Raw genomic sequence first — 13788 nt, forward strand, 5'->3', positions numbered from 1 at the left:
TACTGAGTGACAGAGCAAGATTCTGTCTCTAAAAAATAAAATAAAAATAAATATCAATGCTTTTGCTATGTAAACAAAAATAATTTTTTTTAATGGCCCAGAAAGTAAAACTAAAAGACAGTGAGACAGAAAAGCATAGAGAAAAGGAAATTTAAGTATCAGTCCAGAAGATCTAACATCTGAAAATACAAAAAGAAAAATAATTATAAACTAAGAATTAAATAAGAAAAAAATTTCAGCACTAAAGAAAAACAGCTTCTAGATTCAAAGAACTCATCAAGTACCCAACAAAGGACACCCCAAAGGACATCACTGTGAAATTTCAAAACGCTGGGATTAAAAAGCTGATCACAAAAGCTTTTATCAAGGAAAAGAAAGTTACATACAAATGATCAGGAATCAGAACATCTTGAGCTTTTCAATACCAACACTGGAAACTAAATGGTTAAAGAAGCTAAAGGAACAATGTCTTCAAAATAGAAAGGGTAAAGGATTTTTAATCTAGAATTTCTTAGCCAGTAAAACTATCCATTAAATGAGAGAGAAGACATATACAAAATATGCATCTACTAATCTTTCTTAGATATCAGAGGGCTGGTGGCTCAAGCCTGTAATCCCAGCACTTTGAGAAGCCCAGACAGAAAGACTGTTTGAGCTCACCAGTTTGAGCCCAGCCTGGCCAACATGATGAAATCCCATCTCTACTAAAAAAAACACAAAAATTAGCCAGGTGTGGGAGTGCATAGCTGTAATCCCAGCTACTCAGCAGGCTGAGGCAGAAGAATCGCTTGAACCCAGGAGGCAGAGGTTGAGCTGAGATCCCACCACTGCATTCCAGCCTGGGCAACAGAGCTAGACTCTGTCTCAAAACAAAAACAAAAACAAAAAAGATATCAGAGGCAGGTCTCCATCAAATGAAGAAGTAAACCAAGAAAGTTATCAGGGGAGACAGGCATCAGAAGAGAAAGGAAGTCTCTAGGATGAGAGGAACTTTCATATAGATTAGATTAAATCAGATTGGAAGGCTCTGGGAGATAAAACTGACTGAGTTCTTAAGGTAAAAAGAAGATACTGATAGGGTAGAGGTGGAAGTTGAAACAACAACAAACACACAAAAACATACACACCCCAAAAAGCCATTATTTAGGTCAGGAGAGACAAAAGTTGTAAAATAAAGGAAAAGCCATCATGTTTGATGATGTGTCTCTGCTTGAAGGGTGGACGCTGCCTTAACGCTATACACAGGGAAGGCTGAACTAAACAAAGCAATATAAGTGGATAGAGAAGAAATGGGATGGGAGGTATACCTATGCGGGGGTGGGTGCAGGGAAGGAAAAAAGGGCTAAATCCTCAACTTGAAGTCAATAGATAACAATACCTAAAACTAAAAAAACACAAAAGAGCAAAAGCAGCATGATGTTAGGAGACACGGAAGAAAATTTCTTTAAAATCAGCTAAAATTTCTGAGTGACTACTCACGACCATAGGTTTTTCGCACTGGCTAATGCCCAGGGCTCATGTCCATGGCCATGAAGTCAGCTCATTCATCAAGAGAAATTGTATACAGTGTAAAATGAAAACTTTTTCATCATAAATCCTCTATAGCCAAAGGGGAAAAAGTCAAAGAAGGCAGTTTAACAATCTCGTAACAGTTACATCTTTGAATGCTCAGGTTTTTTTTTTTTTTTAAGTGTGCAATAACTATCAGTCAAGAAGGAATTTCATCACTCCTCCTCCCTACGGTTTTCTTTTGCCTTCATAGTCATTCCTCTGACCACCCACCACTCAACAATAAGACTTAAAATGGAATTAGGTAAATATTCTCTATAACTCAGGGAAAAAAATATTTTAAAAAGCCATAGAATACTGAAAGAATACTTCAGCTTGGTTTAGATCTGTGAAGCCATCTGAGGGGCAATATGATCTAATTCTAACATGAAATCAAGTACAAGCAGAATATCTGAGCAAAAGGAACATAATAGGTAATTAAGAACACTTTCCAGTTCTTTCTGAAATAGATATTGACCATATCTCAATTTGAAATACTACACTGTCTCCTAAAACATGAAATATATTCCTTTTCAAGGACTTCTAATAAAAATATTTCCAGATTATGTCTATTATCTCTTCTCCATTAGCTCGAATATCAAGAACAAATGAATAACCAACTGGAATTCCTATAACTTGGAATCCAGTAACTTGATTGGAATTTCACTGTAAAAACTGTGTATTTTCTAATCATGCTAAATACTCATTTTTAGCTATTCATATGTTTTCAATGAGAAAGTCTGAGGAATTTGCAAAGGAATATTTGGGCAGGGGGTGGCATTTGGAATTTGCAAAGGAATATTTGGGCAGGGGGTGGCATTTAACAAAAAAAAAAAAAACAAAAAAAAACTCTTATTTTGCCCTGCCCCATGAATATAAACACACATTCATGCAGCTAAGATTTAAGTGACTAGAACAGTTTCTAGACTCGGCATTCTTTACTCTTATTTCTTCATTTTTATAGCTACCAAAAAAAAATCAAGTTTCATTTCTGCTGACAGAGATAGGGAAGCCCAGCTCCATATAACAGAGTCATTGCACAACGCTAAAGGCTCTCGTTGAATTTTTTTTAAGTTTAAATTAAGAAACAGAAGTTCATCTTCACTTTGAAAATCGAACTTGAAAGAAAAATGTGACCTCTCATTATTTAATTCCTTCCAAGAAACTCCTTCTGGAACATAAATTGTTAAGAAATGGCCACTTGGGAAAAACATTATCAAGTTACGTTTGACATGTGAAGCTACATGGCACTTGACAGGAATAATTTTTAACAAGCTCAAGACTCTCTTTTCTTTACACAATTAACACGATTTAAAAACATGTACTTTACCAAAAGCTTGAAGTATTCTATAAACAATTCAGTTCCTTTTACAAAGACTGCAGAGTGCAAGTGGGAAGTGCTATTAAAGGTTACTGTACTGTTTGTTAAAACACACACCACAAGCTTTAAACAGAAATTAAAGGTAAATGCATGCCCTCATAAAATTGAATGTTTTCTGTCAGGCATGGTAGCTCATGCCTGTAATCCCAGCATTTTAGGAGGCCAAGATGAGCAGATCATGAGGTCTAGATATCGAGACCATCCTGGTCAATATGGTGAAACCTTGTCTCGAAAAATACAAAAATTAGCTGGACGTGGTCTCATGTGTCTATAGTCCCAGCTACTCAGGAGGCTAAGGCAGGAGAATCACTTGAACCCTGGAGGCAGAGGTTGCAGCGAGCTGAGAGCACACCACTGCACTCCAGCCTGGGAACAGAGCAAGACTGTCTCAAAAAAAAAAAAAAAAAAAATTGAATGCCTTCTTGCATTTTATCAGTAGATAAATAGGATTATAGATACAAAGTTATAGACTAAGGTATGGTATTCAAAGTAAGGATAAAACTACATACACATGAAAATAACCATTTCTAGCATAGAGCTAGATATAAAAAAGCAAAAAAAAAATTCAATTTTTAAAATATATCCTTTATTAGGTAAAAATTCTTTTAATTTACTGAGAGTTATTATGAGAAAAGGATGTTGAATTGTACTTAATGCTCTTTCTGCATCTGTTGATATGATAATTTTTTTTTAATTTTAAAAGAGTATAATTTTTTAAATCATTTTATTGTGTTTTTTTTTAGGTTCCACGGTACATGTGCAGGATGTGCAGGTTTGTTACATAGGTAGGCACGTACCATGGTGGTTTGCTGCATCTAACAACCCATGACCTAGGTATTAAGCCCAGCATGCATTAGCTCTTTTCCCTAATGTTCTCCCCTACCCCACCTTGTAAGGCCCCAGTAAGTGTTGTTCCCCTCCCTATGTCCATGTGTTCTCATTGCTCAGTTCCCACTTATAAGTGAGAACATGCAGCATTTGGTTTTCCACTCCTCTGCTAGTTTGCTGAAGATAATGGCTTCCAGTTTCATCCATGTCCCTGCAAAAGATACGATCTTATTTCTTTTTATGGCTGCATAGTATTCCACTGTGTATAAATACCATATTTTCTTTAACCAGTCTATCATTGATGGGCATTTGGGTTGACTCCACGTCTTTGCTGTTGTGAATAGTGCTGCAATGAACACACATGTGTATGTATCTTTATAACAGAATGATTTATATTCCTTTGGGTATATACCCAGTAATGGGATTGCTGGGTAAAGACTGATAAAACTTCTGGCCCTTGACCATTTAAAGTTCCCCAGAAGCTCGGCAAGGTAGCACACATCTGTAAGTCCCAGCTACTTCAGAAGCTTAGGTGAGAGGATAGCTTGAGCCCAGAAGTTCAAGGTTAAGTGAGCTATGAGATCTACCATCCTAACATTGTCCTCCGACCTAGACCACCAGTCTCTTAAAAAAAACTAAACAAAACAAAAAGTCTCCCAGGAAATAAATTAAAAGAAGCATTACAACCAGCCTCCTATTTACAAACGCTCAGATAGAAATGCTCTGCATATAGTCGCCAATTGCCTCACAGTGGATCTGCAGGCTGCTGGTGGCTCACCTTCCCTCTTCTGGCCTGGGGCTCTCCTCTATAATGAATACCCACAACTGAGAATCTAAGACTTAAAGCTCTGAGTTCCATAAGCCCAAGCACCCTAGAAACTTCCCTATCTCCTGCTTCCAAAGCTTCACACCTACATATCTTGCCACCACAATACCACAGGAAGCCCCTTCACACTCCAAAAGCCAAGTGGAGGCCTAACCCAAATCACTCATGTTATAGATGAAGTCAGGGTCACACAGCTTAGGGAAGGGGGTGAGAGGAGTAGGAACACATCATCTTGGTATCCTGATTGTCACCTATAATTCATTCCCACAGAAAATTCTTACATACTTTTTTTTTTTAAGACAGAGTCTCACTCTGTCGCCCTGATTGGAGTGCAGTGGTACGATCACAGCTCACTGCAATCTTCATCTCCTGGGTTCAAGTGATTCTCCTGCCTCAGCCTCCCAAGTAGCTAGGATTATAAGCACATGCCACCACACCAGCTGATTTTTGTATTTTTAGTAGAGATGGGGTTTCACCATGTTGGCCAAGCTGGTCTCAAACTCCTGACAAGTGATCCACCTGCCTCAGCCTCCCAAAGTGGTGGGATTACAGGCATGCGCCACCGCACCTGGTCTAGAATTTTCACATGATTATATCTCATTGCACTATAGGTCTACATATCTATATTTGAGGTTGAACAGGCTTTTGGGGGTTGCCCTATGCCTGGTCATGCCTTGGAAACATGGTTTTTAAGAGGAACAATGTTACAAGTTCAAAATAACTGACAAATTAAATTCTGTATCTCAACAGGTTTCTAAATTAGAGATTACCTGCATATAATAAAACTAATTGGAACCCAACTAAGCAAAATCCTAACTAACTTGATTTTACTAAATCTCAATTTAAAAAGAAGAAAATGACATCAAACTAAATTCAAATCAAAGACGTAATCAAAACACCATTTTAGAAAACATGCCAAATAAATTTAATCCAATATACTATGCTTTCAGAATGGAGTATCATGATATCAAAAAAAAGATCCAAAAACCTCAAAATAACCCAACTAACAAATCTAACCATCAGCTATCTAGAAAACTCAATTATCCAGAACATAAGGACACTCACTAGGAAACCTTACATTATCGAGGTCCAATCCTAGGCTGGGCCTGGTGGCTCAGGCCTTTAATTCCCAGCACTTTGAGAGGCCTAGGTGAGTGGATCACGAGGTCAGGAGCTCAAGACCAGCCTGACCAACATGATGAAACTCTGTCTCTATTTAAAATACAAAAATTAGCCGGGTGTGGTGGCATGTGCCTGTAATCCCAGCTTCTCAGGAGGCTGAGGCAGAAGAATCACTTGAACCCGGGAGGCAGAGGCAGTGAGCCAAGATCGCACCACTGCACTCCAGCCTGGGTGACAGAGTGAAGACTTTGTCTCAAAAAAAAAAAAGGTCCAATCCTTTATTCTAACATCTTTATTTACACTTAGGTTTTAAAATACACTAAGAAAAAAAATAAAACTAGTCTAAAAAAATAGTGAGGCCCAATCCAAAATATCAGCTAATATTTATTGTTTATTATAGACCAGACACTGTTCTATATCTCATTTTACTCACACAATTAGCATTTCAGGTATTAGTACAATGCCCATTTTACAGAGGAGAAAACTTAAGCAGAGAGATTAAGTAATATATTCACGGTCACACCGATAGTAAATTTTATCTCTTACATGCCATGCTCTGCTGCCCCTCCCTCCCCACTTTATTTTGAGACAGAGTCTCGCTCTGTCACCCAGGCTAGAGTGCAGTGGCACAATCTCAGCTCACTACAACCTCTACCTCCTGCGTTCAAGTGATTCTCCTGCCTCAGCCTCCCAACTAGCTGGGACTACAGGCACACGACATCACACCCAGCTAATTTCTATATTTTTAGTACACATGGAGTTTCACCATGTTGGCCAGGCTGGTCTCAAACTCCTGACCTCAGTTGATCCACGTGCCTGAGACTCCCAAAGTGCTGGGATTACAGGAATGAGCCACTGCACCCGGCAATCTGCTGCCTTTTATCAAACTGCTTCAATTATGCTTGATCTCTCCAAATTACAGTACATATACAGTACTAACAGCTAATTGATGGACACATTACAGAATTAAGTAATAAACTATTAAGCTGAATTATATTAGGTAAAGCAAAACAGGATTCCACTAAAGGCAAACAAACACCAACTGCTCAGTAAATTTTGTGCTTGTAAATTTTTCTCATGTTTATTCAAATACTTTTATGCCCATCCACAAGCAAAATTTCCTATGTCTGCCTCAAGTTTTCCTAGCTACATTTTTTAGGAGGCATTTTCTCTACAATATCAAAATGAGGGTTTTATATAATCAGTATTTAGAGAACATAATCTTCTCTCCTCTAATTTTGTTTATGTCCCTACCCTGTGATTGTGTTGAGTCACCTCCCAGCTCTGGATGCTGTTTAAAGTTCTAGGAAAAAGGAAATCAAGAGAGGTGGCCCTAAACCCGGAGGCCCATGAACAAGCCAGTGGCCATGTTACTAATCTCCAGTGAAGGCCTGCTACCAAGTGTACCTCTGAAGAACAAATGGGTTCTTAAAGCAAGACTCACTGTTGCAAGGTAATGAAGCATTAGTTCATAAGCATTTAAAGTACTGTCCTGACCAGAAGCAAAAGCTTTTTAAAGAACCCTCTGGAAATTTAGTGTTGGCAACTCCAATCACTGTTCATGCCCAAGCAGAGCCCACATGCTAAGGTGTCTACACAAATTCACTCCTCTCGCCCTGGCCCAGTGGATACTGCAAACAGCATTCTCAAACTGCAGCATGTGTTAGAATCACCTGGAGGACTCTTTACACCAAGTCTGCTGGGCCCACCCCCAGTGATTCTGATTTAGTAGGTCTGTGGTGGGGGAAAAGATTTTGCATTTCTTTTCCCCCACCACAAGTTCCCAGGAGATGCTTATGATGCTGGTCCTGAGGCCACATTTTGAGAACCACTGATGTAAGTTAAGGGGTATGGGACACAATTCTCTTGGCTAGTGCCACCACCAAGCACCACAGAATTAAAGGTACTTGCTATCGGTAAAGAGAGAGCTGAGTGTTGGAGAGTAGAGTAACAACTAGCTAGTTTCATTGCTGCTCTCATCCTCCACTCATTAGCAAGGAAAACTCAGCAATTTTCTTGAAATGTAGGCTTGAGATGGCATTTTACGGTGTCACAGTATTTAAATATAGCAAATTTAGGGAAAAGAGGAAAAAAGAAAAGAACATTTTTTTCCCCTAACATACCACTAAATAAAAATAAGCCAAAAATTTAATTTGTTCCTATCTCACCTATCTTCTAACACTGATCATGAATGTCTGACAAAAGAGGCCAGAATGATAGGCCACACTAACAAAAAGACTTTATATTTAGAGACTAGATGACCTTTTATCGGTGAAGCTCAAACAACCAGAGAAACTTTCCGAATTCTCTATAGATTCCTAATAGCATTGTCACACGGGCCATTAACTCCATGACTCATCCCATTGGCCTAGCAGCACAATGATTTAAAATAACCAAAATAAGACAGAAAACACCCACTAACCTCTATCCAAACTCAGAAATTTTCAATATTAAAATGAATTTAAAGTTCACAAACATTAAAACAGATGAAGTGTTTCAACACATTACAGAGGCAAGAACTCACCTATACCATATTTTATCTCTATCACTGACCAGCTGTGTGATCTGGGGCAAATTACTTTGCCTATCTGTGCCACTGTTTCCTCATCAGTAAAATGAAGGGTTGGTAATGTGCCTCTCTTACATAGTTTTTGTGAGGACTAAATAAAATGGGCACATAATAAGTATCCTATAAGTGTTAGTTACAAATGTTATCCCATAAATATTGCTATAAATTATTAATATTATTAATCAGGGGCCGGGCGCAGTGGCTCATGCCTATAATCCCAGCACTTTGGGAGGCCGAGGCGGTAGATCACAACGTCAAGAGATCGAGACCAACCTGGTCAACATGATGAAACCCCGTCTCTACTAAAAAATGCAAAAATTAGCTGGGCATGGCCGGGCACGGTGGCTCAAGCCTGTAATCCCAGCACTTTGGGAGGCCGAGGCGGGTGGATCACAAGGTCAGGAGATCGAGACCATCCTGATCAACATGGTGAAACCCCGTCTCTACTAAAAAATATACAAAAAATTAGCTGGGCATGGTGGCGCGTGCCTGTAATCCCAGCTACTCAGGAGGCTGAGGCAGGAGAATTGCCTGAACCCAGGAGGCGGAGGTTGCCGTGAGCCGAGATCGCACCATTGCACTCCAGCCTGGGTAACAAGAGCAAAACTCCGTCTCAAAAAAAAAAAAATTAGCTGGGCATGGTGGTGCGCGCCTGTAGTCCCAGCTACTCGGGAGGCTGAGGCAGGAGAATTGCTTGAACCCAGGAGGCGGAGGTTGCAGTGAGCCAAGATCACGCCATTGCACTCCAGCCTGGGTAACAAGAGCAAAACTCCGTCTCAAAAAAAAAAAAAAAATTAATCAGAACTTGCAAATTTGTAAAACAATGTTTAGATTATGTAAAAAGTACTAAAAGCACTCAAAGACATTTTTCTCACTCCATTTCACACCTTCATCACCTGCCACCTTTCTCATGAGTGAATTAGCCCAGAGTCCCCCAATTCTTCTACACACTATGTTTTTTAATTAAACCATCCGACATTTAGAATAAGAGGAACAGATCTAAGCTTAATCCTCATCTTTCCACAAGACAAGAACCACATTTGCAGTAAAAGATGCAACAGATCTTTGTTTTAAAATCTTGTTGGGCTAAATCTAAACAGACCCCATATGTTGCCAAAAGCAGGCACCCACCAAGGTGAGAAAAGCTGAGACAGATGTCTGATTGCCATTTTGGTGAAGGGGAAAGGGAAAACTCCACATGCTTTTTAAGGGGAAAAGAGAAACATAACTTCAAAGAAAAAAAACAACATAATAATTTATGAGTCCAATAGTCATGCTGCTCAACTAAAGAACCACAATAAGGAGGCAACTATCTTTTTTGACTCTAGTCTGTTAGCTATGACAATAGAGAACTGTTCTTGCAGGTAAATAATCTTATGCATAAAATATGGGTTTGTTTTTTTTTTTTTAAGATGATGGTGGTCACTTCTAAGTCTTAGCAATATATTAGTACTACACTAATTGATGGAAAAACACATCTACTCCTAAATACCACATCATGACTAAAATTTAAAGGTTCACAAAAAACTAAATCCTTGAAGAAGAGACCCTAGGAAATCCCAGAAGAATAACAAACTTCCGTTTACTTGATAACTCTTTGGTGAGCACACAGACCCCTGAAAACATCAAAAGGGCTTTACTGGACATTCAAAACAAAATCGATTGTCAGAGAGATGCACCCCAATGCCTCTCCTATTTAAAACAGCTCTAGATATTTACAACATGGGGGAAATGCTCATGATATAAGCTACATTTTCAAAATTCAGGACACAAATTTCTCTGTTCTCATGAACAGAGTTTGGAATTTAGGATGAATATACCTTAATTTTATCATCAGAAAGATTTTACGGCATACTTTGTAAGTCTGAAAACTTGTTGATGTATTTTTATTTATACAACACTTATATGGTGGGTTATGTAATTCAAAGACTATGTGTCAGAGTCTATACTCATGAATAATGCTCTAGTTAAGTCATTTCTGTAGTAATTCAGCACATATCTTTGGTCTTAAACAGGCTAACAACCAGAGAAAAACAGCTCCACTGACCACGGCTGCTCTATTCAAATGTCTGTCAGAGGCACTCTGCACTGGTGCAGCACCTCCTAGTACACTGCAGTCAGGTAGTTAAAACCAACCCAGTGAAATTAAATACACCAAACAGACCTCATGACCAGTTGCATTTACTTAGCAAATGAAGTCACCATCTCAGAGTAAAACAGTCCACACTAAAATTCAAACATAGGCCTAGATATGAACATCCTCCAAGTCAGAAAGTCACAGTTAGCATGTAAATATCCAGATTAAAAGGCAGAAAATGCCTACTTTTAAATAAACTCAACTATGTTATTACAGACATTTAACAGAAGCCTCTCCTCTTTTTTTTTTTTTTTTTTTTTTTTTTTTTTGAGACAGGGTCTTGCTCTGTTGCCCAGGCTGGAGTGCAGTGGTGCAATCTTGGCTTACGGCAACCTCCACCTCCCAGGTTCAATGATTCTCCCGGTTCAGCTTCCCGAGTAGCTGGTATTACAGACACATGCCATCACACCCGGATAATTTTTGTATTTTTAGCAGAGACAGGGTTTCACTGTGTTCCCCAGGAGGTCGAGAACTCCTGAGCTCAGGCAATCCATCTGCCTCGGCCTCCCAAGGTGCTAGGATTACAGGTGTGAGCCACCGCGCCCAGCCATGTATGTACATTTTTTTAACAATGTAAATTATTGCCTATTCAATAAATTACATGAAAATTTATGCTGAGGTTACTTGGGCAGCATCATGATTTTTCCACTGACCCTGGTCCTCATGTAATATAAAGGTAAGGAACACAGGCTACAGAGTCAGGCAGGCTGGAGCTCTCTGAGGGCCCACCAACTAGCTAATGAGCACACCTGGAATATCCTGGGAGAAGCAGCCGCGTGCCCTCGCCTGGATGGTGGTCCCAGCAGCTAGACCATTAGCTGAGAAACCACAGTGCACCTCGACAGCAATTCTCAGATGCCAACATAATCAAGTATAACTGGATTATGCATAACATGCCCTCGCTTAATTCTATTACCTTTTTTTTATACCTCGTGGTCTCTGAATCCTCAGAGCATTTTATCAGATGTGTAATGTTGTCATGCAGGAAGCCCTCATATTTTACTGTGTGTTATTGTAATTTAACACAGCCCTCTGCATATTACTGATAATGCCTTTATCAATTTTTAATCATAACAGTGGGGGGAGGAAGTAAAGTATAATAAAGGATTTCTCTGCAGAAATAATCTGAAACTATTGTCTATCCTTCCAAAGTAACACACTGCTTCTCTATTTTTATGTATTTATTTGAGACAGAGTTTTGATCTTGTTGCCCAGGCTAGAGTGCAGTGGCGTGATCTCAGCTCACTACAACCTCCACCTCCCAGGTTCCAGCAATACTCCTGCCTCAGCCTCCCAAGTAGCTGGCATTACAGGCACCCACCACCATACCCAGTTAATTTTTGTATTTTTAATAGAGACGGGGTTTCACCATGTTGGCCAGGCTGGTAACACTGCTTTTCTACATGGGTAGAAATGTCTTGTGAAACTGATCGGAAGAGCAAATGAAAATAAAACAGAAGAAAATTTCCACCATCCCAAAGGAAAAATAAAATTATTCCATAAGGGTTTATATTTGTTTCCCAGTGTTTAATTTTTAAATAAAATGTGCTGTAAACATTTAAAATCATTATTTTATGTGTGTAGGAGTGCCACCAGCTCAGAAACTTACACACAGATTTTCTAAGTTTGATGTCTTCTCAAAATGCAATTTAAATTGGCGATTTGGAATTCAAAACAGATTTTCTTCTAGAAACGGTGTTATAAATGGTCATTCTATCCCTTATTATTATATTATATTATATTATTATCTAATCATCCACATGAAACTGTCATTGAGTACCTCAAAGAAGGACCCTGTGTAATACTCAGCACTTAGCACTAACAGAATAACTCAAAATACACTTCAGGAATTTTGAGTGGATGAATGTCCTGCTTCCCTGAATAAACAAGCTGCCCCACACATGGTGTAGACGGGTGTTTCCCAAATTCACCTCATCAGAATCACCTGGGGGCTGTGCTGACTCAGAATCTCCAGCGGCAGGGCCACCTGGGAATGTTTTTTACCAAGCCCCCAGCGACTCCGATGATTCACAAAGTGTGGGTAACCCAGAGATGAACAGCTGCAACGGGTTCCAAGACGCCCGAGGAAAACCAAAGTCCAGGCTGAGCCCATCAAGTTCTGGGTGAAAATGTGACACTGGGGGCTCGGACAGCCATCCCCAGGGCAAGTGAGGCAAAAGGGACAGCTCTCCCATTGCTAGGAAGCGAGGTGGGAGCTGAGCAGCCGACCAGTTCCCACAGCAGGAGGAAATGGGGGCAAGGACTCTGAGAAAGCAAGCCCGTGTCCATGTCCATAAAAAGGCCCCGGGAGCATTCCTGGCCCCCCTGCCCCAGTGAGGCAGAGAGAAACAGCCCTCCACACACTGCCGCCGGGAACCGCACAGACTTTCAAATGCCTGTGCAGAACTCGCTGGTTTTCCAACCAGAGGTATTTTGGGTTTATCTCTGATACCAGCTCTTATCTAGCTATGGTCAGCTTTCATCTTCCAGGCTTCAGGGGCACAGCCTCCTGTGGACTGGCCATCTGTGGTGATACAGGGACACACATGCTAAGGCAGCCTTCAGTGTCACCAAAACAACAGCAACAAATGTTAAATAAATGTTAGCTATGTGCCAGGCACTGTGCTAAGTAAGTACTTTTGATGCATGTCTCAAATTTCTTGGCCATCTGCTAGTAGTTTGAGAGGTTTCTAAACAAAGAGAAGGAAAAGGGAAAAGCCCAAAGCCTTCTTGTTTTTCTCTCAGGTATTTGACAGGTTTTCACTGTATCTTCCTGGCATCCTTTTCCCTCATATGAGTATGGGAAGGTCATAATTTGAAGTTAGATCAGGTAACAGACAGACAGTGACACACGGTGTTTGGGCAGACTAACCCTGGAGACAGCCCTGGCCTGGGTCAAAGCCCAGTTCCATTGCTTATTAGCTGTGAATGTGGGAAACAAGTTATTTCCGCCTTCACTGTATCACTGTCACACAGAAATAATATTCACCTCATATTAAGGTGGTCGGCGTATGGCAAATGTCCAGCATTTGTTGACAACATCATCAGGCAATACAAAATCCCTGGAAAGGGCTGAGCACGGTGGCTCAGGCCTGTAATCCTGGCACTTTGGGAGCCCAAGGCAGAAAGATCACTTGAGGCCAGGAGTTTGAGACCAGCCTGGCCAACATGGCAAAACCCCATCTCTACTAAAAATATAAAAAATTAGCCAGGTATGGTGGCGCACACCTGTAGTCCCAGCTACTCAGGAGGCTGAGGCAGGAGAATTACTTGAACCAGGAGGCGGAGGTTGCAGTGAGCTGAGATTGTACCACTGCACTCCAGCCTGGGCAACAGAGCAAGACTCCCTCTCAAAAAAAAAAAAAAAAAAAATCCCT

This window comes from Callithrix jacchus, chromosome 4 (genome assembly GCF_049354715.1).
Source record: "Callithrix jacchus isolate 240 chromosome 4, calJac240_pri, whole genome shotgun sequence".
Lineage (NCBI taxonomy): Eukaryota > Metazoa > Chordata > Mammalia > Primates > Cebidae > Callithrix > Callithrix jacchus.